General features: G+C 39.9%; 2 long non-coding RNA genes across 2 annotated transcripts in view; both read left to right on the top strand.

The window, feature by feature from the left end:
- LOC137156403 (uncharacterized) overlaps positions 1–24,479 on the top strand; it is a 38,706-nt gene extending 14,227 nt beyond the window's left edge. The window contains exons 2-3 of the long non-coding RNA XR_010920758.1: positions 2,729–2,854; positions 24,188–24,479. This is a non-coding gene — a long non-coding RNA (uncharacterized lncRNA). The remainder of the gene's footprint in view (positions 1–2,728; positions 2,855–24,187) is intronic.
- A 2,088-nt stretch (positions 24,480–26,567) lies between these two features.
- The window catches only part of LOC137156551 (uncharacterized), an 84,339-nt gene continuing 84,013 nt past the window's right edge, over positions 26,568–26,893 (top strand). The window contains exon 1 of the long non-coding RNA XR_010920812.1: positions 26,568–26,684. This is a non-coding gene — a long non-coding RNA (uncharacterized lncRNA). The remainder of the gene's footprint in view (positions 26,685–26,893) is intronic.

Genomic DNA, 26,893 nt, shown 5'->3' with positions numbered 1-26,893 from the left:
CAATGCTCAGCATGAACAAACTGTGAAATGCATTTTCAATAGAAATTGTATAATTGCAACTGACCTTCTGAAGATTATTTGAGATGGCATCCATCTTGCTAAAAAAGGTGAGAACATTGTAAAAACAGCATTATGAAGCCCATTGTAAAAGCAAAAACTTCCAGACTGCTGAAATTAGAGAAACAGAGAGAATTTTTCTCTTGAAGGGCATCCTATCCCCAAGTGCCTCAACACTATGTTGGAAGGAACAGATGTCAAGCTAAAACAAAATTTTGCTCTAAAGTGATACTCATAAAGGGCTTAATTCTGTATACTCTGATGTAAGCAGACATTACTTATAAGGGTAAGTATTTGCAGATTACAAACCACAATATGAATAATCAACAGAGAACTCACAGCTACCGCATCCAATTGATGGTACCATATCTGTATTGGGGCAAAGAGGAAGAAAACATAGGACTGAGGTAGGAGACCAGGGTTTTATTCCCAGCTTTGTTACTGACTTCCTGTGTATCCTTGGGAAAGTCACTTAACACTTTTCTGGGAGCAAAATCAGACCCTTCATTTTTCTGTGTGCTGCCTCCATTTCTTCATCTGTAAAAGGTAGATGGTAATACCTACTTTACATAGGTGTTAGCCCAAATCCATTAATGTTTATAAATCACTTTGGGATCCTTTGAAGAAGGATGGCATTGGGTTAATGAACAAGACTGGTGCTCAGGAAATCTGGGTTCATTTACTAATTCTTCCACAGGCTTCATCTGTGCCCTTGAGTCTTGGATTTAGGTGCCTAAATTACAGAAGTCTGAAAATGTTGGCCTATGTGACATCGCAAATGCCATAAAGAGTCAGTGTCAGAATAGGCCCCTTGTTGTCAGTCTTGTGCTTAGTCCACTAGTTCTTATTGGCTTCTCAGAGAAAAAGCTGGTTCTTTTATCATCGGTGGTGTCCTGGCAGAATTGTCCTCTATAGGCTGTAGCTGTGACATGATCTGGGGTCTTCTAAAAAAAATCAAGGGACATATTGCTGTTATGTTCTGGAAGGCAGTAACTCTGAAAAGGACTTTAGGGCTCACCGCAATAACCAATTAAACTTGGGCTCTCAGTGTGACGCTGTGCCATCCCTGTACAGGGTCTTTGTGAAACCAACGCTGGAATACAGAGCCCAATTCTGGCGTGCACACTCCTGAAAGGGTTTGTAAGAATTATTTGAAGTCTATATTTAAAAACAACAACAAAACCCTTCCAATGAGACTGAAGGAGCTCAGTCTGTTCTGCTTATTAAAAAGAACTTTAACTGATAACTTTATCTCCATCTGTAAGAAAGGAAGGAAGGTCCATGGAGAGGCAGCTAGTATGCAACTTGGTTTGATTCTCTGCTCCACTACAGGCTTCCTGTATGACGTTGGGGAAGTCATTTAGTCTCTCTCAGCCTCAGTTACCCAACTGTAGAATGGGGATGATAGCACTGCCCTGCCTCCCAGGGTTGTGTGGATCAATACATCAAAGACTGTGAGGAGCTCAGATACCAAAATAATGGGAACCAGATAAGAATCTTGTATACACAGATAAAGTGCCTATGCAGGGGTCTTTAATCTGGCAAATAAAAGCATAATAAAATCCAGCAATTGGAAGCTGAAATAAGAGATCAGGTTTAATAGTCAATGCAATTAACCACTGAAACCGTTTTTGGCCAAATCAAACTAAAAATCCTCAGTTATTTTTATTTTGCAGGGTTCAGTTTTCACCCATTTTCAGTTTAATTTTTTAAAATGAGTGATTTGATTGAACAGATTACTGGAATGATTGTTGAAATATTTCATTTTTCCTAAAAAGTTTTTATTAAACAAAATATAGTCACTAGTTATTTGATACCTATGCTTTCACAAACTGGAGGTTTTGAAATTTAGGAAGAAAGAATGTACATATTGAAAATGCAATTTGATCAAGACATAAGAGTTACCACTTAATTCTTAAAAGTAACAACATAGGGATATTCATTTTTGTGCTTTTAAAATCTGTAAAATGTTGGCTCATTTCATATAAATATGCTGAACTGTTTTGTTTTGTCACTGAACCAAAACATAACAATGGAAAAAAAATGATTTGTTTTAAATTGAAGTGAATTGGGTTTTTTTTTCTTGCTGAAACGAAAAACTGGGGAAAAAAATGTGCAGAAAGAACAAAATGTTTTGACTTTTGATTTGAAATTACATTTTCTAAGTGAAATGTTGATTTGCACTGACATTTTGTTACAGAAATGTCAATTAGAAACAATAGCAAAATGAACTGTTGTGACATATCCAAAATTTTTGTTTTGCCAAAACTATTTGCCTAATTCAACATGAATTTGCAAATAGTTTCACTACTCCCCGAAATGCATTTTGTTGCCCAGCTCTATCCATCACTTTTGAAAATCTTTGTTTTGATAGTTTTTTTTTCCCGGAGGATACAGTGAAAACTTTGCATCAACATCAGATGAGGAAGAGATTTAAAGCTAAGAGGAAAGAGACAGCAGGGATTTTTCCTATAGCGAAGTAACATTTTAACAGGGTTTTCTTTGTATGTTTGTCCTAGAATGTCTTATTCATACAAAATGCTGTACTGTTCAGGCCTTTTTGTTGGCTTGATATTTTTGGTCTGTGTGTGGTTTGGAACTAGTTCTAAATTAACAGGCAAGTTAGGGATGGGAAAAGTATGGTGTTCATGATTTTTCTTGTCTTTTTCAGCTTTTACAAGAAAAAAATGACTCTGCATGCAGACTGGTGGTAATTGGCAGTAATTGTTTTGGAATGATTTCCTCCTTCAAAGAGAGAGAGAGAGAGGGGTTCATGAAGCTGGAAAAGCTTTGACCAGTAAGTAGTTTTATTTCTCAACCTTTCGTCTGTTTGTGGGTGGCCTACACTGAGCTGTCAGGTGCTTTCTCCACGTATTTTCTCTCTTTGAACACTGTAAAGTGCACAAAACATATTGCTTTTAAACTTGTGTCTATGCTGTTAAATGAACTGTTTTCCCCCCTATGGATCTGGCATATTCTTTGTCAGAGGCACCTCAGTAAAATGCTGTTTCACAAAACTTTAAACTACTACATTATAGGGCCCATACTTGTGCTGTATTGAGCTTGTCACCGAGGGGGTTGAATTAATGTCACCTTGGTAGATGTCCTTGTTAGATGGGGGAAGAAGATGTAGCTGCTGTTACCCCTGTCCTCAATACGCTCAAATAGGAGACAGTCATATGCTTTTCAGGAGCAAAATCTCAACGTTCCCCACTTCATACAAGAGTTGTGAGTGTAGTGCTTATGAGAATGGGGCACTGGTCCATGCCTGGGGCTCCTAAATGCTACCATAATACAAAGAAATAATGATGTAATAATAAAGTGTTGGGAAAACAAATAGATTTCCATCTCTCTTCCCCTTTTGCTCTATAAACATGCATGCAGTCTTCCATTTTAGGATTTATAATAGGCTATGGGTGGGGGAAACATTCTGTGGGAACCACTTATTGAAATATTACTTTCTAAGGATCTGGCTTAAATAAAGTCATTGGCTGAGGTTTTCAAACCCAACTAGGCGATTTAGCCAGTCACACAAACTTTTATCTTCTTTAGAAGTGTCTAGTGAATAGATAACCACTAATTCAGTTTTAGGTTAAAACTAATGGGAGTTGTATGGTTAAATCCCCCAAATTGCCTTTGAAAACCTTAACCCATGTATAACATAAGCAGCCTAACACTAGGCTAAATAACTTGTGCAAGTTAAAAACCGCAGTTGGAGCAGTTTGGCACAAGTGCAGCTTAAGCTTTTGATAGTGTATTGCAATGGATTTGGTGAGCTACAGTTTATTTGTGTGCGTCTCTGCTTTTCAGAACACAGAGTGTGGCACTTGCTACTTGTGACAAACTGTTATATGCAGGTCTATCGTTATAAAGCCTATAGCATTTCTTGATGGATTACAGCTCATAAACAATTCTTTTTCCAAAATGTGTCTTTCCATTTGGATAGACTAAAGATAAAACACCAACGTACTGAAGTATATTTTCTCTTAAGATACCGTACAATTTAATTAAATCTTTTTTCATTTCTTTTGACATGTGAAATATGAGCTCTCTTGTGAAAAGCTTCTCTTGATTACTGGGCACAGACTATGACAGGGGGAAGATATAACTCTCTCTGCGTACAGTATAACTCTCATCTGTTTGTTTTTCCCCAGCATAACAGATATTCATAACATTTTATAGCCACCCTTTGCTGATATTGGCTGATCCCTATAGGCAGATCCCTGCTCCTGCTGGGAATTCAAGCAGGGACAGAAGCAGGGCCAGCCCACAAAGTACGACAGCGGGCCCTAATGTATTTTGTAGTTGTGACCCATCCGTGCCCAGGGTAGCCCACCTGAAAATGCCAAGGTAAGGGCAGGCTGCAAAAAGAGAGCAGATTCTCCCCAAATTGGTGGCTAACACTGCAATTAGATTCACCAGTCAGTTACAAACAGTGCTTCTGTTTCCCCACCCTGCTTATCAGGAAGCTAAAATTAAAAAATTACACAGTCCCCTTTACTGCACTTCAGTCTCTTGCTCCCAGTTAGCAACCAGGTCCGGTAAAAAGATCAGTTATTTAAAACTCTATTCCCTTTTCCAAAATGTTCTTCTGACCCAAAGGGTCAGCCACAGTGCCAGATCAATTTAAGTTGGATCTTTGCCCAAAATACCACCCTGCCAGCCAATCCTTTAGTAACTAAAACTAAAGATTTATTAAAAAAGGAAAGAAACAAATGAGAAGAGAAATGTTACATAGTTGAAGCAATCAGATACATACAAGTGACATTAAAGTCCATATTTATTATCATAAATAATGAATTGTGGAGTTGCACGCTTATATAGTTCCTCTGGAGTACATCAGTCCTTTGTTTCACAGCTTCAGTTGTAGATGAGTTGATCCAGAAAGCAGGAATGAAGATAAGATGATGATGGTGCAGCTGCCTTTTATAGTCTCTGGTCAAACATGTAGCTTGTTTCAAACACGAGCTCACAGCACATAGGCAGGGAAAGGCCCTGCAGTCCCGCTGACTGCAGGTATGTCTCTATATGTCCTGATGAGTCATAAGTGCCATCCTGGCTCCTCTATCTGGGTTTATTGAAAAGTAATGGCCCTTGATGAGTCATTAAGGCTGACACCAATCTGGGCGGAGGATGTAACCCAGTAGCACCTCACAAGTTTTTGGATACACCTAGCCATAACTTACAATACCAACATGTTACATGCATATAAACAAAATAATAATATTTAGCAAATTAAAACCTTTCCAACGGTATCTGACATGACATATCTCAACCGAATTACTGTAATTTTGCAATATTGATATTAGTATTATAAATGGTCACCCCCTATCCAGACAGCGTCAGAGTGGTATCAGGCTTCTCTTCATCTAGGGATATGTGTCTCCTTAATTTTTCTGCTTTTTGATTTGTTATAACCCAAACCATCCTGGAAAACCCTCCCAAAATACATATTTAAATTAGAGGTTAAAAGATTTGTAGACCCAGCTACTTTTGTGACTCTCTCAAACCCGCATAGCATACACGGGTCTACGCATATGCAAGGGTCTGCCCATGCAAGATTCTGGCTGTATACTCTCTCCTTTCTTCTGTACTCTTTGGTTAAGTTTAAAACTCCTGTGTTGAACCTAGTTTATGCTTCCACAAAGGTGTGACTTGGTGGATGTATATGTGTGACCTTATTACTTTAAAGTGTGAATCCATTTAAAACCTCCTGCAATGCTCCTCTCTTTTACTTGTCAAGTAACCTTTTAGCTTGTTGTTAACTTTTCCAGTTTTATCTTCTTTAAAGGTGACTAGCAAATAGATTTACCAAGGATCCAAAGATTTTAGAATTATGAGCTTGACTGCCTTAAATAAACAGTTTAAGAGGGTCACATCCAGCACAATAGTTACTGAGAGTCTGATCCTGCAGACTTGGCATATCCAAATTTGTTCAGGATTGCAGGACTGAATTTTTATTGCTAGGTCTTGATGTCAAGTCCCTCTGCAGGTTGCTGGACTCCACAGCACACAATGACTCAGCAGGCACTATGCTGGTGACATAAAAAACATGTTCTCCTGCTGCAAACTGGAGCAACTTAAAGGGAACAGCAAATACTTACTATTTATTTTTGTTGCAGTTGTACTTAGAGATCCCAACAGAAACTGAGGCCCCGTTGTGCTAGATACAGTACAAGAGAGTTCCATTTTACAGTGCAGACAATACAAAGGCTGGGGGGCAGAAAGCAAGCCTTATTTAATCCATTTAGTATGCTAGGGAACTGAGTTATAGCGGCATTTAGTAACCTGCCATAGTCTCTCAGTCAGTTGGTGGAAGTACTAGAAATTGAACCTAGATCCCTTGAGTCCCAGTCCAATGGTTTCACCCAAAGGCCATCCTTCCTCATCCTATAGGGAGGTATTTTTAGCATTTCACAGTGTTACCAAAATAGAATAATGTTTGATCACGGTTAACTTCAGTAATATATTACTGTTCTACCAATGCTACAATCAGTCTAGAGTTTAAGGATTCTAGGAAAAATAATCCTGAGCATAGAAAATACATGTTTCCCTATACTAAGTCTTGGACAGTTATCGACTCAATATTTTGAATTTAACTGAACACACTAACACATTTTTTACATTCCATTTTGTTTCTGTCTTTGACTGTGCTGTTGAAACCTGGCGGCTTTTTAATTCTGTCCCATTTTTCTGTTTTCTTCTCTTGTTCTGGCATACGCTGACACTCAGAAAGGAAAACTCTCTAAGCCAGTGATAGTATGTTTTAAAAGAAAGGAAAAGAAAGAAAGAGAAGGAAACTGTGCCCTGTAAAATAAATAAAATGCCATTCTCTCTTCCATGGAACATCCTACATATTGATTTTTTCCCAGCTCTATTTCATGTTACTTTCTTACCTCAATTTAATAATATTTTGCACTTACCTAGAGCTTTTTGGCTGTAGATCATAAAGCACATTGTAAGTATTTCATAATTTACACTACCTCTTATACAGCATTTGAGGCAAATAGAGTGGACATAGTTTAAGCAAAAAATTAATAATTGCTAAGGACTCTCTTCAGGGTTCGAAGGGAATTGTTAGAGAGAAGTGAACTCAGTTGTTATGGTCCAGTTGATGTCGACTTCAGAATCCTGGGGGCAGGTTTTGATGTGAAGCATAACCGCATCCAAACCAGAACAGTGAGTGACTGTAGAATATTTTACCTTCCCCTCTTCCTGGAGCCATATCCGTGTTCCCATCTGAGAAGGCAATGCGAATGATGCCACTACCCCTTTCTCACCTCCTCAGCTGGCATTTGATTGCTAGTCTGAGGCAGCATTTCTCCCTTCTTGGAAGTGGTTGCCAATTGAGCCCCTGTTTCCTCTTAAAGTAATGGGCAGTACAGCTAAACCTCCACCCACTAATTCAACAGGGGACTTCTGTGAGATAGTGGTCAATGACCCTTGAATGGCACGATCCACTTGACCCTTGAATATTGGGAAAGCACGATCCACTCTTCTACTGTCTGTCTAAGAAAGTTGCTACTTCGTATCCAGCACTGCTGTATCTCAGTGTCTCTCATGAATTACAAATAATAATGTCACTCTCTTTCTTCATTCCCAGCAGATAGGGTTTAAGTTATTTGATTTGTCGGGTTTGTGTGTGTCTGTCAGAGAGAGAGAGATTCTGTCATTACCACTTATAATTATAAATGCCACAAGTTGTTATGCAGTTTCCTAGCCCCCCATTCCAGAAGACAATCTGAGTGAAGGGGTAGGTTGTCCTGAGGATGGAGGCAGGGTACTGGAGACCTAGGTTTCATTGTCTCTTCTGAATTCTGGCAGTGAGAATTGGCCTTTTCCAAGTTTTAGATCCATCTATGAATAGAACAAAAAAGATGGACCAGGATCCAGCATTCATGAACTATAGTCCTCAGGATGCATCCTGAGGGTGCTAGGATCCCAAATTTTGGTTCAGACACATCTCTATAATTTATCTGGATGTCAGATTTTATTCAGTGGCTCATGAAGGAAAGAAGTGCTGCTTCCACTGGACCACTAGAAAAGCTGAGTTTAATTATCCAGGGCAAAATCTTGATGTCTTTATTCAGGTCTACAGCTGAAAAGGATATTTAAAAATATTATCCTTCTTCAATTGTATTAAGCTCTACTTACAATATCTATAAGTATCTCTCATTGGCATTCAGTGCAATAATACATGTTGTTGGAACTAAGCTGAGGAAGCATACTTTCAACAAAAAGTTGAGAAGGACAGACTTCATGGTTGGTTTGGGGTATGTTGGCACTGCAATTGGAGTGAAATTCAGCCCTCGGGTAAGGGGCCAATCCAAGTTCTGTGCATCACTCAGAATAGGGTGTAACTGGGATTTAAACTACTGCTCTGTAATTTAGATTACTGAGAGAAAGGAAGGAAAATATCCCTTTGAATTTATAGGCCATGCTCTTTCCTCTCGTTATTGCAGAAAACCTGCAAGAATTCTCAGGCTGTGCAATTTCCACAATGGCCTCTATATTTTTCCAACCCTAATTGCATAATTTTGTTTTTGCTCAATACCTGGATTGCATGCGTGACTACATTTGGGTCTGACGTAGTTAATGAGAAAATGTAAGGGCCAGAGCCTCCACTGGTGCAAATCAGAACAGCTTCATTGAAGTAAATGGAACCACACTGAATGATGTAAATTAGCTGAGCATCTGACCTTATGTTTACACATGTGCAAAATGTGTCCCAAACTGCATACTCCAAAAATTTACACAATCAAGAGTGAGCACAGAACCATAGGCCAACTATGAACATTTGGGACTTCACAGTGTTGACAGACTGTATGACTCATTCATGGTTTCATCCATTACTCGCAAAGCACTCTACAAGGGAATCATCATCCTCATTTTACAGATGGGAAAACTGTGGCACACGGTGGTGAACTGACTTATCTGAGGCCACACAACAGACAAGTGGCATTGCTGGGAAGAACATCCAAGACATTTGAAGCCCAGTCCAGTCCCCAATACATTGGGTTCTGGTACTGAAGATGTAGAAAGAAAATAAAGAACAAACAAACCACTGAAATAATGGACATGATGAAATTTCCTTTTGTGTAAGAAAATATTTCTTTAAATATCGGGGTGGGTTTGTTGCATTTTCTCTCTCTCAGGTCTAGTAAATAATATTGTGAAAGTGTTAGACAGTCTCATTGTCAGTTGGCATTAAAAGGGACATTATTGCTTTCTCGCGCTGGATTTTTTTTAGTGTCTTAATTACAGTAAATTAGAATAATTAGAATGAAATTATATGAACCCTACAATTCCCCAAGGCCTTTATGCTGCCTTTTAGCATGATAATTAATGTTAATATAAATAATTGATGTATTCTGACTATCTCCAAATCTTTACAGCTAACTTTTTCTCCCCTTCTTAATTTGCTTTTAGAGAGAAGGTGATGCTTTCAGAATGAAATATAATATTGTGTAATGCTTCTGCCCAATAAAAGATGTTAATTAAGCTTTTGGTGAATTTTCTTAAAAATAAAAAAATATAGCAATGATGGATGGACATGTTGACATAAAATTGACTTTTTGTAAAAATATTTAAGTAAGTGAGAATGGTTTAACTTTTTACTTAGAGAGTAAAAAAGGTTCTTACCAAGATAAAATGATCATTAATACAAAGGAGCCATCAGAAGGTTTGTAGCAAATAATGGCCTTCCTTGTTTTTAATCAAGGAAACTGTTTAAATTAAAATAAAGCGAAAACCTTTTATTCTATCATATAAATTCTCATACAGCCCTTGTCACAGTCGCATGTGAGCGCCTTCCATTAGTGAAATAAGCAATGTGACCAACATCAGTCACATATGGTGCATTTTTTTCTCTCCCTCTTTCCAGGATCGGGAATTGTGCTTGCAGTGTAATCTGTTGGTAGGTTTTTTCCCCCCATGATTATGTACATGGTGCTCTGTTTATAGTCAAAAAGTCAAAGTGTACACTGCACGCAGAGCGGAAGGTAGCAGAAGATTTGTGGTAGATCTGTGATATATTTTACATATTAAACATTGACAGAAAGTCTAGCTATTGGCATGACACTGCTGTCTTCACCCTTAGCTTCAAGGGAAGTGTTCCCAAAGGAAGGACCCCACCAGGAATCAGGCTTCACACTATAATCATTGTTTATACACAGCTTAGAGAGGTGCTACCTTTTTATACAATATATACTCTAGATTGTGATAGTTTCTTACAAGAGGTACGGAGAATAAAAGGAGCATGACAGGATCTGCCTCCACTTGGGCAGCCCCAGGAAAAAGACTGCAGTTCCTGGGAACCATGGAGCCTCAAAGGGGAGGAGAGGAAGTGGGAATCTCTCAGATGATCCTGTTTACCCCTTCTCATAGCATAAGAACATGAAGATTCCCAATGAAAGGCAGCATATGTAAAACCCAGTACAGAAAATTATTTGTATATACTTTACCTTTGGGACTCCTTGCCACTAGGTGGTGCTGATGTCCAAAACTTAGCTGGGTTCAAAAAGGACTAGTCATGTATATGGCTAATGAGAACATTCACAGTTACATTAGATATGACAAAAATGGTAAGGGATACATGCCAACCACGAACTGTTTGGGGTTAGGAAGAGACTCCCCCTTGGGAAAGTTACTGTCCATTATCGGGACTGCCTTCTCTGAACCATTTGATACTGGTTATCATCACAGGAAGGACAGGTGACTAGATGGACCAGTGATCTGATTTGGTGTGGCAATTCTTGTGTTCTTGTTCTTACCTTTAAACAAATGTTTAAATGAGTAAATTTAACCTGGAATGCTGGCTTCATTTGCTTTCTAACCTCTCTGTTAATCCAGGATCCTGAACCTTTTCGGGTGTGCTCAAGGGCAATTCAGCTGGAATGTAACAAGCCAGCAAAGGATTTGAACGTTTTTTTTAAAAAAAAAGTTTTTTGAACTGTCCATGTGTTGGATGGACAAGGGCTAAGGCAATTTATAGAGCTGTGTAAAGATTCCACATGCATCCCCACTTTCCCATTTGGAATGTTGATGTAAATGTGCTTTTTCAACTGAAAGAGCGAAAAACAGATTTCATTTGCAGAGCAGAAGTGGACGTTAATTATAGAGCTGCTTCCGGTACAGAAGCCCAGAAGAGAGTGAATTTCTACGTCGATTTCAAAAGCTAGTCCACACCCCTGTGCTAATGCACAGTTTTCTAATCCCCGGTGGAGTCTGTGGATAAAGAACACCGAGTAACTGTATCTTAAATATGTATGAAGTTGCTGGGATTAATTAAATTGCCTGACAGTTTTATGCATCAGGTGAATATGCTATTGACTTCATTATTGCAGCAGGCGGATTATAACAGAGGAGCAGAGAAAGGAGTATGGTGAAAGCTGATCTATTCTAACATTGCACTTCAGCACACCCTATGAGACACAGAGGTTTGAGACACTGGTGTAATTGATCCAAAGACTCTTGTCACTGAGACGCTAATAGCAGGATAAAGCCTCCTTTTCCTAGAACAAGAAATCTCAACATGCTGGTTCAGCTAGACTTGGGGGACCATATGAAAAGCATGGGGGTGCTTTATGCCCCACAGTAGATGGTAATTATAATTGTCATCACTGCTGCCCTTTAAACAGAATCAAAACAATGAACACCTTGTTATTCCCTGCTCCCTCAAAGGAACGTCTGTTCTAATGAAAAATGGTATCACTTGAGTTGTTATATGTATTTTTTACTTTATGGGCCATCTTCTATTAGTCAATTGTTATGATGAGCCTTAAAGCCAAGAGCTAGCAGACATAAAAACGCCGTCCTCGCAAGTCAATACTCACATTTAAGCAAGACTGCTCTGATTAAGCTTTTCTTTTTCACTCTTCAGACTGAAGGTGTTATCTAGCTTAGGAAGAGTGAGAATTAACCTGCATTTCTTATCTGAAGGAAAAGTTGTCTGGCTTGTTATGCTTTAAGGGGTAGTATGAGCAATGGAGGTCCAAAGGATCTGCTGGATCATACCACCCTTTCTGTGCACCAGATATGGCACCAGGAGCACAAAGAGGGGAGGTCTCAGGGAACCATCTTCTCTAGCATCTCTGACCACAGGGAGTGTGAGTGTTTGTGTCGTTCTAGCATGTCCACAAGTGCTAGGGCCTGAAAGGACAGGGGGAGGGCATGGGTTAAGGTGGTGCCATGGGTCCACCACCACCTCCATGCCCTGTCAGCCAGAAAGGGATATCCACAGGCTGACTACAGCCATCACACACGCTCCTGTGCTCATTCTTGTGACAGCAGAGGGCATAATCTATTTCTAAAGCGTTAGCTCCTATTGTAGACTAGGTAGAACATGTTTGTGTATGCAGAAGCACCAGAAGAAGGTTTGCTAGAGGTGAGCAGCTGGGTAAAGGTGTGGTGCCACTAAACACTTGGCCTAATTTCTTCCTTTGACTATTTTGTGTAGATCACTTGCTTGCCAATGGTGGCTATGGTAGGTTGGATGGAGTTTGTGTCTCCTTCATTAGATGGACCTGCATCATGCATTATTTTATCCATGATCTGCACTCATGTCCCATCTTCTCACACAAGCTGTGTCCTGTGATTTTTTTTTTTTTGGGTGGGGACTGATTCTTCATCTGTGGTTACTAAATTCAACCATCATGCTCACCAGTGCTGGCAGAGGGATTTACCCCATGGGAGGGTAGGCAGTTTTTCTATAGCTGACTTTTTCTCTTGGAAATCCACTAGGGAAAAAGGGGTGTTAATTTCTGCTGCTGAAGGGATGGATCAAATCAGTACATCCCTGATCACACCCACTTCCTGTCACTGCAGACCAGTTTTTGGGCTCCCCTGATAGTCAACAGAACCCCTGGCGAGAGAGGTTAGGTAAGCATTGCACTTCTTAAACAACCCCACTCAATCAGATTTTTCTGACTTCGGAAGCTCTGCACTAAGCCTCTTTGTGAGCTCTTGCAAAAGCCCCAAGTGTGTAAGGAGGATAAAGTAGCCATGGCATGACATTGCATGCAGAGTGTGTGGAACAAAAGTTTTGTGAGTAGAGCTGGCATAGTCCTGCTTAGCACACGTTGTCACACATGTGCTGACGGCATAGCATGATGTGGCCTTTACCCTCATTCATCTCATGGCATTTCACTTTGGCTCTGGCTGTAAGACAACCAGTCATGCACTCGTGGCATCTGACATACATTCTAGATTGGGTCTAACTTCTATATTCGTATGAGAAGAGGGGGCGAGTAACGAGATGCACATTCCATTTTGCTGACAGAGAATAATGAGTCTGTAACTAGCTGTGTTGTGTGATGGATTGAAGGGCAAAATCATGCTGTATGAATGGATACCTTTCTGCAGATCTTTTTTTCTTGGTTTGGCGAGGCATCACCAATTCTGTCTTGTGGAGTGTATACACAGATACATGATTGATGCTTAGCAAATCAGGGTATTACCTAAAAACCCCTGTCTGCTAGAAGCAGCTTAATGTTATGTCCCCAGATTTAAATACATAAACCTCCTAGTTTCATTCCCTTCCCTCTGTACTGAAGTGTTCAATGAATGAGAAGTAGAACTATATCTGGACCGCCAGTAGATCGCATGAACAAATCAGAGGATAAAAAATGTAAAGATAATCTCTACCAGGGAAAGCAGCAGCATTTTTAAACACTTCCTTGTCTTGTTTTCCTCAAGATCCCTTTCCCCCCTCTGTGTGTGTGTGTCAAAGCCTTCGTAAAAGATGTATGTAGTGCACATAGGCAGTCACAGGAGTGAAGACTAGCCAATTGATATTTAATCAAATAATAGGATCTGCTAGCTGTAACAGATAAGCAGCCATTTTCCACAGCGGCAGCCCACAGCGGTTGAAGAAAATAAGCTGATTTTCTGTGTCAAAATCATACGTGGAATACAGAAAATTAAAGAAGGAGGAACCAGAAATGGAGAATGGGATGTTCCGATCCACCGATTTGCAGGTGAGTTTTGCACATAAAGGAGCAGATTAATCCAGCTGTTGCTCAGCTAGTTGGAAACTAAAACTGAGGCTATAGTTTTATTTCAAATAGGTGTCCATCCAATTCTTAGGATGACACTAAAATTCCCATGATTAATATAACCAATCCATATATTCAATTGTCAGTCCTGTCAACTTCAGTTTCTAAAATATGTCTTTTGTACAATAAAGGGGTACGGTTTTCTAAATGAGAGGCCAGCATGCCTTTAGGTCATGCTAAAATAAATTCCTACCTTTACTGAAGCGGACCAGAGTGTTGGTTCCTTTGTTCAATCACTCTTACACACTGTGGGATAACATTTCAAAAAGTACGGAAGTGCCAATTTCAGAAGTGACTTCGGGCCAGATTTTCAAAGGTCTTTAGGTGCCTAATGATGCAGATAGACACCTAGTGGGATTTTAAAAAATGCTTGGCTGCTTTACTCCCACTGGGCACCAAAACACCTTTGAAAATGTGGCCCTTTGGAGCTGAAATTCCATGAACTTTCAATGAGACTGTCTCCGAAACCAGTGAGGAAGCGCAACCTTGAACGAGCAATGCCGAAGTACCTTTAAAAGTCTAGGTCTACGTTCCTGTGCCTTTTTCAGTCACGCGTGGGGTGTGAGTGAACATTGCCTCACTTGCCGTAACCCAGACAGATCTTTGTAATCAAAGCGATCTCATTTCTTCATAAGAGCCACATTCAGCGACAGGAGCTCACGCGTATACACCTGGGGATATTCATAATCTCAGGTCAGTCCAACTCGCAGGCTCTGGCTCCTTCCTTCAGGACACACTTGTTTCCTGCACTTGTAAATATTCTCTGTTTCTGGCATCCTTCCCGGTTCTCTGTGTTCCTCCTTTCAATCCCACCTTAAGCAGGAGCCCCCATGTCTCCTCTCCGGAGCTGTGCTGTATTAACTACTCCCTCACTCTCTCCTTAAACCGGTGTCAGCGGCCCTCTCTGAAGCTGGGCTCTGCTAATCAGATTCTCAGGTCATTCTTAAGCAGGAGACCTGACCTCTCCTCTCTGGAGCTGAGGTCTGGGTTAGTCAGAGCTAGGGCCTTTCCCTGATGGCCGCTTTTCCTTCATTAGGCTTCAGCTGTTCAGCCTTTCCCTGCTAATATCTCCCACTGTCTGCTCTGCTGTGAGAGAGGGGACAGTCTTTCCACCGGTCCCCTTCTGATAGCTCAGCTCCAATTAGTTGGGGGGAGAGAAGAGCCTTGCCCCACCCTCTCTACAGGGCTTCTGGCCCTGGGCTCATAAAGCTACAGTGACTGGATTTTCCTCCCATCATTCCAGCGACCGCTTCCTTTATCTATACCTCCAAAGGTGTTCCCCACCCCCATATTTATTGGGCCTTTCAACCTCCCTAAGGACCATGCTATGGTGTGGGCTGATCATTAGGCCCCACTACTCTTAAGGGGCCAACTAACCCATCAGAGTGCCCAAGTCCCTTTTGAAAATGGGACTTCGACCCGCTAAGTTATGTAAAAATGTTACCTTGCGTCAAATATTTGAGTTTTGTTCACCGCAGTCTAAGTCAGTGTTTCACAATGCATGATTACGGGCATCTTGTTGTCGTTTTCACCCTAGACACATATTACCATGACTGTGACTTGCATAAGCAAATAATTTCTTATTTGGTCACACTGCTCCAGCAAATGCTTATGCGCAGTTTTATAACATCAGCTAACTCTGCAGGGTCCATCTTTGTGGTCAATAGATAAAAATCGGTCCCAGTATGGATGTTTGTAGTTCTATGTTAATGACAGGCATCCATTCTTCACACACTCTCTGTTTTAAATACCTAAGTCAACTTTTCAAAATCTATTGAAGACTAACTCCCACCATCTCAGACGCCCTCAGTTTCGAGAGTCTGGCTATAACTTATACTAAAACTATACCTCTATCCATAGAAATATTGTGTTTGTGAACTAGGCACGATTTGACATTAAAAAAAATAATAAAAGGAGCAATTGCAATGGAAACTGAGAATTACAGGGAAATACCTAAAAGCAGAAATTTTTCAAAAAGATCTAAATCTTGACCTGTTATCATTTCTGGCACATTATAGCCAGAGAGCTCATTATGTCCACAACTTTTTTCTTCAATAATCAAACTCCCGACACTGATTTCTAGCTTCAGTGAGTGGTTAATCTCTGGACTCTAATTGCATCTTGACCATATATTTTGAAACAAAATGATTTCTCCTCAGCTTCACAGATACTTTAGATATTGCTGCTTAAAAGCAGCAGTAGAGAGTCCTGAGAAAATGCTATTCTAAATCTTGCAGCTGCGTTTTACTTATCTGACACTGTAAAGGACTCCTGACACCTTCAATCTAATGAATTTTACCAAAGTCCTATCTAAAACCCAAAACACGGGTTATCAGATCACCACAAATTGCTTAAAATATACACTACTGGTACGCTGAAACCCAAATTTCCATCTTTAACTTCATAATCTGTATGATTATGAGCCCATAAAAAACTCATATTAACTTTCAATACTGTAATATCGTTAAGTTTACATACTTTGCCCTAACTTTCCTCCTTTCCTATGTCAAACAAATCTGAGATTTTACCCCATAATCCCAACCCAGTGGCCATTTTGGAACCAATGCTGACTCCTGTTTATCTTTCAATCAAGACACTCTTATCGTAAAGATAGATTAACGGGTATGGGTGTATGTATCCTAACGTGCAAGCTTTCAACAGCACTTATCACAGTACCCAAGCCCTTCACCAATATTAATTCATTAATTCATTAGCTTGGGACCTCCTGGGCTAGATGTAAATGCTGAACATCCCCCTTCTCCAGTGGGATAGAGCTACAATTTCTATCTTGCTGGGGCTGAGTTACTGGATTTTCAAAATCACATTTTGTTTTGTGGAAAAGCTGTTACAGGCACAAAGCAGTTTGCTATTTGCTGTTTCAGGGTCTCAAGTACTATCTGAAAAAAATCTATGTTTTTGTGGCAGGAATAGGAGGAAAATTAGGGATAAGCTTGGAATGCTAGAGAAAACCCTAGGGAAAATGGGTTAGTGGGCTAAGGGCTGGTTACACAATGGTGCCTGCTTCGCTTTACTTCCATGGCTCTGCAATCGGTGAATTTTCACATCAAGCTATAACCTGTTGTGGGGCTCTGAGGGCTATTACAGTCCGATTATCTGCCCTTGCTAGAACTGAGGTAGTTTTGATTCCATTGGCTCTTTGATTGGCTTACCTGGGCATTTTCTTTTCACTCTTTAGAGTTTTCATTGTGATGCTTCAGGAAATAAATTCTGGGGGTCTTATCCACTGCCTTGGAATTCAATAGGATTTTTACCATTGTCTTAAATAGGAGCAGGAGTGGGGCTTTGTGTAGGTAACACGGCTATCTCCCTCACGTTCATATCATACTGTACGTTCCTGTAATTTTCAAATTATTCTAAAATTATCTTTTGCAACATGCCACAAAATCCATGCACCAATGTGCATTATTTGCCTGGATAAGAAAAATAGCAGAACAACTCCAGAATGGCTTTTAAAATAATTGGAGTGCTATAAAGTATTGTATAGCACTTGAGAGCAACATTGCTTCCATCTGTTAAAATACCCATACCTCAGATACAGGAAAACATTATCATCGAGACATCCAATATTTCTGGCATGATACACTGATGTGATTATTGGAAGCTGTAGTATTGAATCACATGCAGAGTGCACTTGTATTTATTTGTCAGGATTGTTTCATTAGTGGCTACTAGTCGCATGCTATGTCTTCTCTGCAATCAGGTTTGGACCCCTGCTGCAAAAAATTGTTTTTAGTGGAAAGAAATGAATATTAAGCAACACAGAAATGATTATTATTGTCCTGCCTTGCTACAAGAGGAAGGGAATAATTCTTATTAAACTTATGCTAGAATAAGCAATGCAATTCCCTGGGCCTTTCCACAAAGCCAACACACTATCAACTTTTACAAAGAGACTTTTTTCTGGCACATGAACAGAAGCAGGTATTAACAATTCATGGCGCCTCCCTTTTATTTTTGTTCAATATCTCTTCTATTCATATTTAACATGCAGAAAGTGTATATCATGTGAAGAGCCAGTCAAACATTAGAGGGAAGTTTAATGTCATTCCAGACAATTGTTATCCTCCAAAATGGCTCTTTAGGTTGCTATTACACTTTCACTTTGTGATTGTGGCATTTTATTTTTGTGTTACTTGATACCACTTTCCTCACATGGGAATTTTCTGGGAGCTAATCTGGTCATAGAAAATATAGCTATGGAACTTGACAAAATCACAGGCTGGGATAGAAAAATTGGTTGGCAAAAAAAATGGCACCATTATTTATTTTAAGCACAGTAATGCCTAGAGGCTACAACTGATATTAGAGGCCCCATTGTGCTGGAACATACACATAGTGAGAGGGAGTCCCTACCCTGAAGTGTTTACATTCTAGAGAGACAGTAGAGGCATAGACGGGCACAGTGATTCGCTTGCCATCACACAGCAGGTTGATGGCAGAGGTGGGACTTGAATCCTTGTCTCTTGATTCCCTTTCTAGTATTTGAGCCGCTGCACTACCCTGCCTCCCCAAACTTGCTTGGAGTAGATGTGGCCCAGGTCACCATTTTTGTCAGGATTTTTGATCCTCCCAAGAGTCCGGGAGTATTCTGACCTGGGGTTTTGTTGTGGGTCCATTTCTATGCTGCCGTTACGTGAATGCTCTAATAAATGCTCTGATTTTGGCTATAACTATGTCTTTTTTTTAAAAAAACAGAGAGAGACACACACATGTTCTGATATTCATGGGCCAGATCCTGGGCCAGATTCTGCTGTAAATTGGGCCAGAATCATGGGCCAGATTCTGCTGTAAATTGATACAGCTCCACTGCAGTCAACAGAACTCCACCAATTTATGTTGATTGAAAATCTGGCCCCATGTCTCTAGATTTACTTTTGTTGTATAGTGTTATAACCCTGCTTATGGCTTTGTCCAAAACTAAACCAATCTGCCTGAAATTCTACATACATCCCCTTTTTTTAGAGTAGAATTTTCCTGAGAAGTTGATCAAGGTGTTTGAGAGACAAAAATTGTGAGTAGCCGCACTTTCTCCCTGTTCATTGACCTCAACAGAGTTAGTAGTCAGTACTTATTTGCATCAGTGTAAATGACAGCAGACTCAGCTACTTCATGTTTCTTATTTGGGGGCCCATCCAGTGTTCAATAAAATCAGGATTGCATCAGGCCTTATTGAACAGTTCCCTTGTCTTTTTTAAAGCTTTGTCATATCTCAAACTGCTTGACCCAGAAACTAAATTTGTTTTATTCTCTTGGCCTCAGTTAAGACTAAAGTCTGCGACTATTTTGTGGAGGTTGGGGGTTAATTGTGACTCACTAATCGGTGCATAAATTGCATCCTACCTGCACAGAAGGAGGGGTTATTTGCTTCCATGGTGCTTTCCTCTCCCTCACCTAACTGGGATTGCATGCAGAGTCCTCCTCTGTTTGGAATCTGGGTGTTGGGAAGGGAGCCTGTGTTTGATTGGAGCCAGCTGGGGGCACGGGTGCTGGAACAAGGGGTGCGGTGGGTGCTGTTGAAGTGGTTTCCATCAGATACAGGATTTACAGTTTGGTTCACAGCACTCCCACTATACAAAGTGTTCCAGCAACCTGGAGTGCGGGGTGGACAATGGGATGCGTAGTGTTCTCCCAACATCGATCAGTGAAGAAAGATAATACAAGCTAGGCAAGGGTTACTTTTTCCACAGGAACACCCTCTGGCTGCACAGAAATGCCCCCAATGACAGAGGAGGCATACTGGGGGTCCCTGAGCTGATTTAAAAGTACATCCCTAGGCTTTGGGGGGCCACACTCATGGATCACTGAAGTTATTGATACATATTCACACCTTGAACTCCAGCTTCACCAAATTCCTAGCGTAAGAATATACAATTTATTTGTAGCTAGGTTGATCTTCCTTTGGAAACTATAGAATACAGTTCAGAACAGGCTTTTCTATACATAGTTACACCATCTCCATATGCACACATTTAATTGGGGAAAGGAGGTAACTGCTAGGCTGCTCTACCTTCTGCTGAGGTTGGTGCATCGTAGCCACAGAACACAGAGCTATAACTGGTCCTCTGATTCTCTTGCACTGAGTGGATGTTGGACCCAGGAAAGAATCTGACCCTTTATCTCCAACAGTAAGGCATTCGTATAAAACCTCGTTAGAGTGGTTGGTTCTCCTGGCCTGGAACTATATGAAACTATGCATTTGTTCTTAGAGGGTATGGTAATCTTTGCAAAACTTTATGGTTGAACATAGAAAAAAACCTACAGGTATTGTTCATTATGGAAGCATGGCCAATCATTTTCTCATGGGTGGCTTTTGCAAACCAGACCAAGCTTCAAGCAGAGTTACTAGTATCTGCTAACCTTACCATTTTCCAAGCTGTTTTGCTGCCACCCTTGAGTGAGATTTTTTCACTTCTCCCCTTTCTGTGGGAGTGCCCTGCTAATTCCTCTCTTGAGATTGTTTACACTGAGTGCTGGGTGGTGGAACTGACTGCTGAACAGAGGAATTTGTCAGACAGCTCTGGAATGATTTGCCCAGACTGTTCCCACAAGGGAGGAAATTGAAAGAACAAGAGAGATGTTTCATTGTTGTTGTTTCTTCCTCCTTTAGCCAGATACAGTATGAAAGGAAAAGGTGATGAAGGAAGTAGGAAACAGAGTGAAAGACGTGAGAAGAGGAAACAATAGCTCAGATCCTTAGCGCTGCCTGAAATGCAATGAAGGTCAGGGTGCTAAGGTCCTGGCTTCTAACTGTGTCACACTATTCATTTAGTTATTCATCCAGCTCTCAACGTCTATATAGTGACTTACCTCTGAATTTTGAATTCAAATAAATATTCACTTTTTACATTATGAGATTAACCATCATGTAACCATAAAGTTTTTACAAAGTACCACAAGCTTCATACGTGTCTCACTGCCCTATTTATTATTAATATTATGACAAGTATTTAGCAGTCCTGTAACTGGGGCTTTATTTTGGCGAGGCACCACTGGCTTACAGTTTAAATAGAGATGACAGACTAAGTAGGGGGGAAAATTATTATTATATCATCCCCAGGATACAGATGGGGAACTGAAGCCCAGAGAGATTAGGAAATGAGATGGAAATATAAATTAGGAATGAGTAAATGGGAAGAAATTATTTTTTTGCTAGAGACTAAAACAAATACACATTTTAAAACTCTGCAAAGAATGTATTAGACTCTAGCTTATCTAATCTTTTATGTGTATAATTTGCTTATGTCCAAAGATGACAAGAATCTGATAAAAAATATTAAATAGACGTGGTCGTAAAACTTTGAATTTAAAAAATTTTTGACCAAAAAAGGGGACGTAGGTTTGGCACAAGTTTTCACAAAAAATCATCACACTTAAAATTTTGATCTTTTTGAAAAGGGCTACATCCTTTGCAAAAAGTTTGCAAATCAGCTCTAGTATTTTATTTCTATTTTTCAATCACCTCTAGTATTAAATGTAATAGAAAAATCTGGTCTCTACATAAAACCTGTTAATAAATTATCCTGTACATTTTATTACTAATATTTTTATTATTGTTGAACCTAGGAGCCCCAGTCATGGACCAGAACTCTATTGTGCTCGGCACTGTATGTACGTGTCCTGTTATAGTGTCTCTTGTATACATTTTCAAATTCTTAGTCAAAATATTGCCCTTTTGGCCTGAGCAGATCGTCAATGTTCAAGGCCTTTCAGGGTTGTTTCCATTAGGATGAGAAATCAAAAATACTCATCATGTATATACTTTGGTGAAATCTTATTTATTTGCAAAAAATGTACATACAAAGTCCTGTTTTCCTGAACACTGTAGAAACAAAGTAGAGCAGGCTATTTCCTTCCTCAGCAATCCCCAACTCTACTAAGCTCTGTGCCCAAGAAACCCTGTCTCTGCTTCCTTTCAGGATCACACTCACAACTGCTTCTTCAGGTTTTCTCCTGGCTTTTTCCTCTAACACACACAGGCTGTAAAACTCATCTCCTTTCCCCTACATACTCTCTCCTCCTTTACCCTCCCCAGGTTTAACTCTGACCGGTCATTTGCCCGGGTCAGTCTCTTGTTCATAGCTATCTCTACTATGTAATACAAATACATAATAATGGAACTTAATTGTTCCTTCGATTGAGTTTGAGTGTGTTTGGAACACCCATTGACTTCAACAAGACAGTCTTTGGTTCAATGACTCACCTTATGATAGCTGGTAGCACCTTTCAGCACACTATTTAAAATAAATGTAAGTGAATAGTCAGAGTTGTTCATGACTTACAGATGGGCAAGCTGGTTTGGATAAAACCAGAACAATCTGAACCTCCATCAATCCTCAAACCACACCTGAAACTTTTTAATGCTCAAAAAGTTTCACACTAACTCAAAATGAGCAAAGTAGAACACATCACTCCAGACCCTGAGGTTAACATCTCCATCCCTCTCATTTTTCATCCATTTTAAAAATGCTTTAAAGCTCTGCATCAGTTTTTTCTTGTTTAGAAAAATTATAATAGCCTATTTCCCTCCCCCCGCCTTAATTCAGGAGAAAACTGACTTTCATCTCTCTTCTGAGAGCTCCTGCTGACTAAGCATTTACTAAAGTACATCACAACAAGATTTGGTGCTTCAACTGATGTTACACATAGGCTGAAATATGCTGTTTCATTTTTTCCCTATTTTCTTTATCATGTTGGATGTGTGTGCATGATCTAATGAGCCATTTCCATTCATTCCCATAGGCTGTTACATAAATTGCCTATGCTGAATCTGAAAAGCAGAAATCCCACGCTGAGTCTCAACCTCACAGGCAGTGAAGTTCCTTTGTTTAATGAAATAAACCACTAAGCATTGAGTTTATAGTGAATAGGATGCCCATTAAATTGGCCAGGGCCTAATTCTGCTCCCATTGACAAAAATGTAAACAATCCCATCAATTTCAGTGGGAGCAGGATCAGTTCTGTAGCCTGAGCTGCTTCTCTTCAAGACTCTCATTGGTTTAATTGGGAGTTGGATCAAGCCCCTATTGACTGAGGAATTGGGGAAGGCGGAGCTTTATCTAGGGGCATTGTGAATTTTCTTCTCTACCAAAAAAAAAAAAAAAAAATCCTCCTCCTGACCTGATTTAAGCAAAGATAAAGGCATTTTACATACATTGTATGTGGATTAGTTGTGGCACCTCTATTGTATGTTCCATTTCATTCCCTATTTCAGTGACTCATTTCCACATTTTTAGCAAGCTGTTTTGATGCCCGCCCCCACACATTTATCTTTCGGACAACAGACAACCATCACAAAATGGACAATACCTGATGGTGACCATTGAGTATGGAGAACATTAGGGTCCAATAATCCAATGCCCTTGGCTGCTTTGTAGCACTTGGGCAGCAGACAGCTGCCATGCCTCTGGTTTGATGCCCTGGAAGGACTCTCCTTACATAGGAAAATTCTCTAATTGAAGAGGGCCATAGTGACTCCTCCATCAATTTCTCTTTTTGGTGCACAAGGTAGGGTTGTGACAAGGGAAAAAGGGAGAGTTGCTGGGGCCCCCTACGTCCAGCTGATCCCCAGCTGCCAGAACAGATTCCCTTGGCTATCAGCAGGCAGTGTAAGATAGAGCAGCAATTAGTTTGCTTCTCATTTGCCAAGGGACCACCAGTGCCTACTGTTCCCAAGATCAGGTGACCACAAAAGTATCTTAAAGCCACCTTAACCAAGTCTGGACACATCAATCCTTGCTCAGCTCATCCGGAGAATGTGGTTCTTAACCTGATGTTCAGCTCACACTCACGGCATACATAGATCACTAGAAAGACATTCTCAGACAGAGAGAAATTCAGTTTGCATTCTCACCCTCATCTCCTAACTTCACATAAAACTACATACTTTTCCTTCTCACTGCTCTCTTTTTATCTTCCTTTCTTTAAATATTATTTTTGGGTTTTGCCCATCAAACTGTGTACAAAAGCTGGTTGGGATGATTCGATAATAAGATAATAACCCTCTAAAAATGGGTACCAAATACATGTTAAGTACTTTTTTTTTTTCTCACTACTAGGGACACCTGATTACTCATGAGCAGTTCATCAGCATTTGCAAGCCCTCACCCATGTGGGATATTCAAGAGACAGCCCAAGGCAATTAGAAGGCCCCACGCCTTCAGCTCTTCTAGTCATTCCACCACCAGGTGGCATTCTTAGTTAATTCTCTCTGAAGCTCTGTAAACTGCATAGAATATGTTATTGTTTTAGTCAAGACCCTCTTGGCTTTCATCAGTACACACCACAGTATATTTTGTATAAACATTAAAAAAGTTAATGCAAACATCAGTTTCTTATCAAATAATAAAGAAAAATGAGCTATAAACAACAGCTGTTTTGAAGAGTTTGATTTAAAAAAAAAAAAAAAGCAGCCTCAGGCTGCTGTCACTTCTGTTTTCTGTCTCTTATGATGCCTGCCAAGTGGATATTCAGAAAAATCAAATCAGACCTTGAAACTGATTTTTTGTGAGTGTGTGTGTGTTTATATGAAATGAGTCTTTTTTTTTTTTTTTTGGCCTCTTTCTCTTGGCTGGGGATCCCCTACTGAATCTTTGTATCTATTATACAAGGATCCTTTTGACAATTCAGCGTGGCTGAAAGGGGTGGGATTTTAATCAAAACAGATGCAAAAAAACAAAAGAAAACAAAAATCAAATCATTGGTGTTGCTGTGTCTTGCACTTAATCTACCAGGATAAAAATAGTAAAAGTCTCTTTTAAGCATCTTTCAAATATCATTTTATTCATTGATTATTTCAGCTGGTTAAATGTAGACAAGATTACAAATACTACTGAAGGACTTGAAATACTCATGGTAAGTACCATAGTTCTTGTGGAAGCTGGTTTTTCTGTTCCAAAGATTCCGGAAATTGAAAACAAAAGACTGATGGATACAATTTGTGACACACACTGAGCTGCCAACTATTAAATCCTTGTATTTTAAAATGTTTTGTACCATTGATTCTTGTTGTTACCCTTAATAAATATTAACTAAGGTTCCTGATTTTGTGGGGAAATGTATTGTCTGAAAGTTTGTAACATGCAGCATCCAAAAAGTAACAAAGAGGCAAAAACTCAGCGCCTTGTCAGATTCAAATTAAAAATGTATAAATGATAATTAGCCCTAAATAGCTACTGAATGACTGCAAAATGAATACAGAGTGGAGAAAAATCTTTCTGAATTCTAATCCAACTGCATTCTGTTGCACCTTATTTAAAGTTTTGAGGATGCACAAAGTGTGCTGTTAAGTAGAAATGTTCTGATCTATGCAAAACCTATCTCTGAGTTACATTTTTTCAATGGTAGACAAAAATGGTTTTGCTGGTGCACTTGAATGAAAGAGCAATGCATCCTCCTGTATGCCTCGCAATACTCCAGAGAATAGTTTTCTACTGAAAGCAATTGATTGATAAAATGTTGATTAACAAGCTACCATAAGATCCATCAGGGAACTGGTAATGTAATACAAGGACTTTGCACTGGCTGACACCGTTTCAAATCCTTGTCCTTGTTTGGTAGTGGCTGAGAGCTATTGCCATCTGCTAGATGTTTGTTTGGTCTATGTGAACAGAGCTGTTCTCATTTCATTTCCTAGTACAGATGCCAACACCACAAAGAACACTGGCACAATTGGCAGTAGGTGGATTATTTGTTGGCAGGCTCCTCTGAAAAGTGGAGGGTAGGAGAAGCCAAGGAATCTCAAATGGCCGGTCACCCCTGCAGGAAGCTTGCTCTGTAGAAGCTTGTCTCTTTCATCAACCGCAGTTGGTCCAATAAAGGGTATTACCTCACCCATCTTGTCTCTCTCATCATTTTAAGTAGTCCCTCTAGGCCAGAATGGGCAAGCTTGAACTGTGACTGCATGTGTAGAAAATGGACATATTCTGTGAATGGAGGACTTCAGCCACCAGCTGAATTCAATGAGCTAAACAATTAAAAACATGCTCTTGTTCCCTTTCATCACTGAAACCAAACACACATGCTCTTTAGAATAGTTTTGTCTCGGTGCTTGGGGATTTACTATAACTACAATGCTGTGATGCTACGCTCCTGAGATGAGTATAAATACCCCCTTTCATTTGTCAACTCCATCTCCATCCAGTAGCTTATGATGGAAGTTATGTCCTGAATTTGCAGCCTGAGGTTGCACCACGGAAGTCCTGGGTAGCTTTGCCATTAACTTCAGTGGGCACAGAATCAAGCCTTTGCTTAACAGCTTCAGGTGAACCCTTCTCCCAGTGATGAGCATCATAGCTTCCACCCAGTAGACAGCAGGGATTCCAGGTGGAAAACTACTGAAACAATGAATGAGAGATGATCTGTTTGGTTTGTGAAATACTTGATTACTTATGAACAGGAAGGGAGGGGAAATAGGTGTTTTGGCTTCTAAAACTGGGAGAAAGGTCTCATTCAGGCTTCCTGGTGTGGATTCTGATGGTCAAGATGGTCTCTAGAACTCTCACCTTTCATTGAAGTAGGACTCTTTCTGGTTCTGATGTATCTATTCTGGATCAGGTAAGTTGTCAACTCACTTCTTATCAAGGCTCCATTGAAAACTGGTAATAAATAGATGTTGCTTGTCATTAAGCTTGCCCTTTTCAGAGAGGTCTAAATTGCTTTGCTAATGGAGAATTTACTTTTAGAAACCCAGAGAAATTAATGACTATCTTTCTTTCTTCATACATCTGATTACCTCCACAACATTATTTTATACCTTTTGTTTA

This window comes from Emydura macquarii, unplaced genomic scaffold (genome assembly GCF_026122565.2).
Source record: "Emydura macquarii macquarii isolate MOO-44397 ecotype Brisbane River unplaced genomic scaffold, CSIRO-AGI_Emac_v2 contig_1451, whole genome shotgun sequence".
Taxonomy (NCBI): Eukaryota; Metazoa; Chordata; order Testudines; family Chelidae; genus Emydura; species Emydura macquarii.
This window is presented reverse-complemented; position numbering and strand designations above follow the sequence as displayed.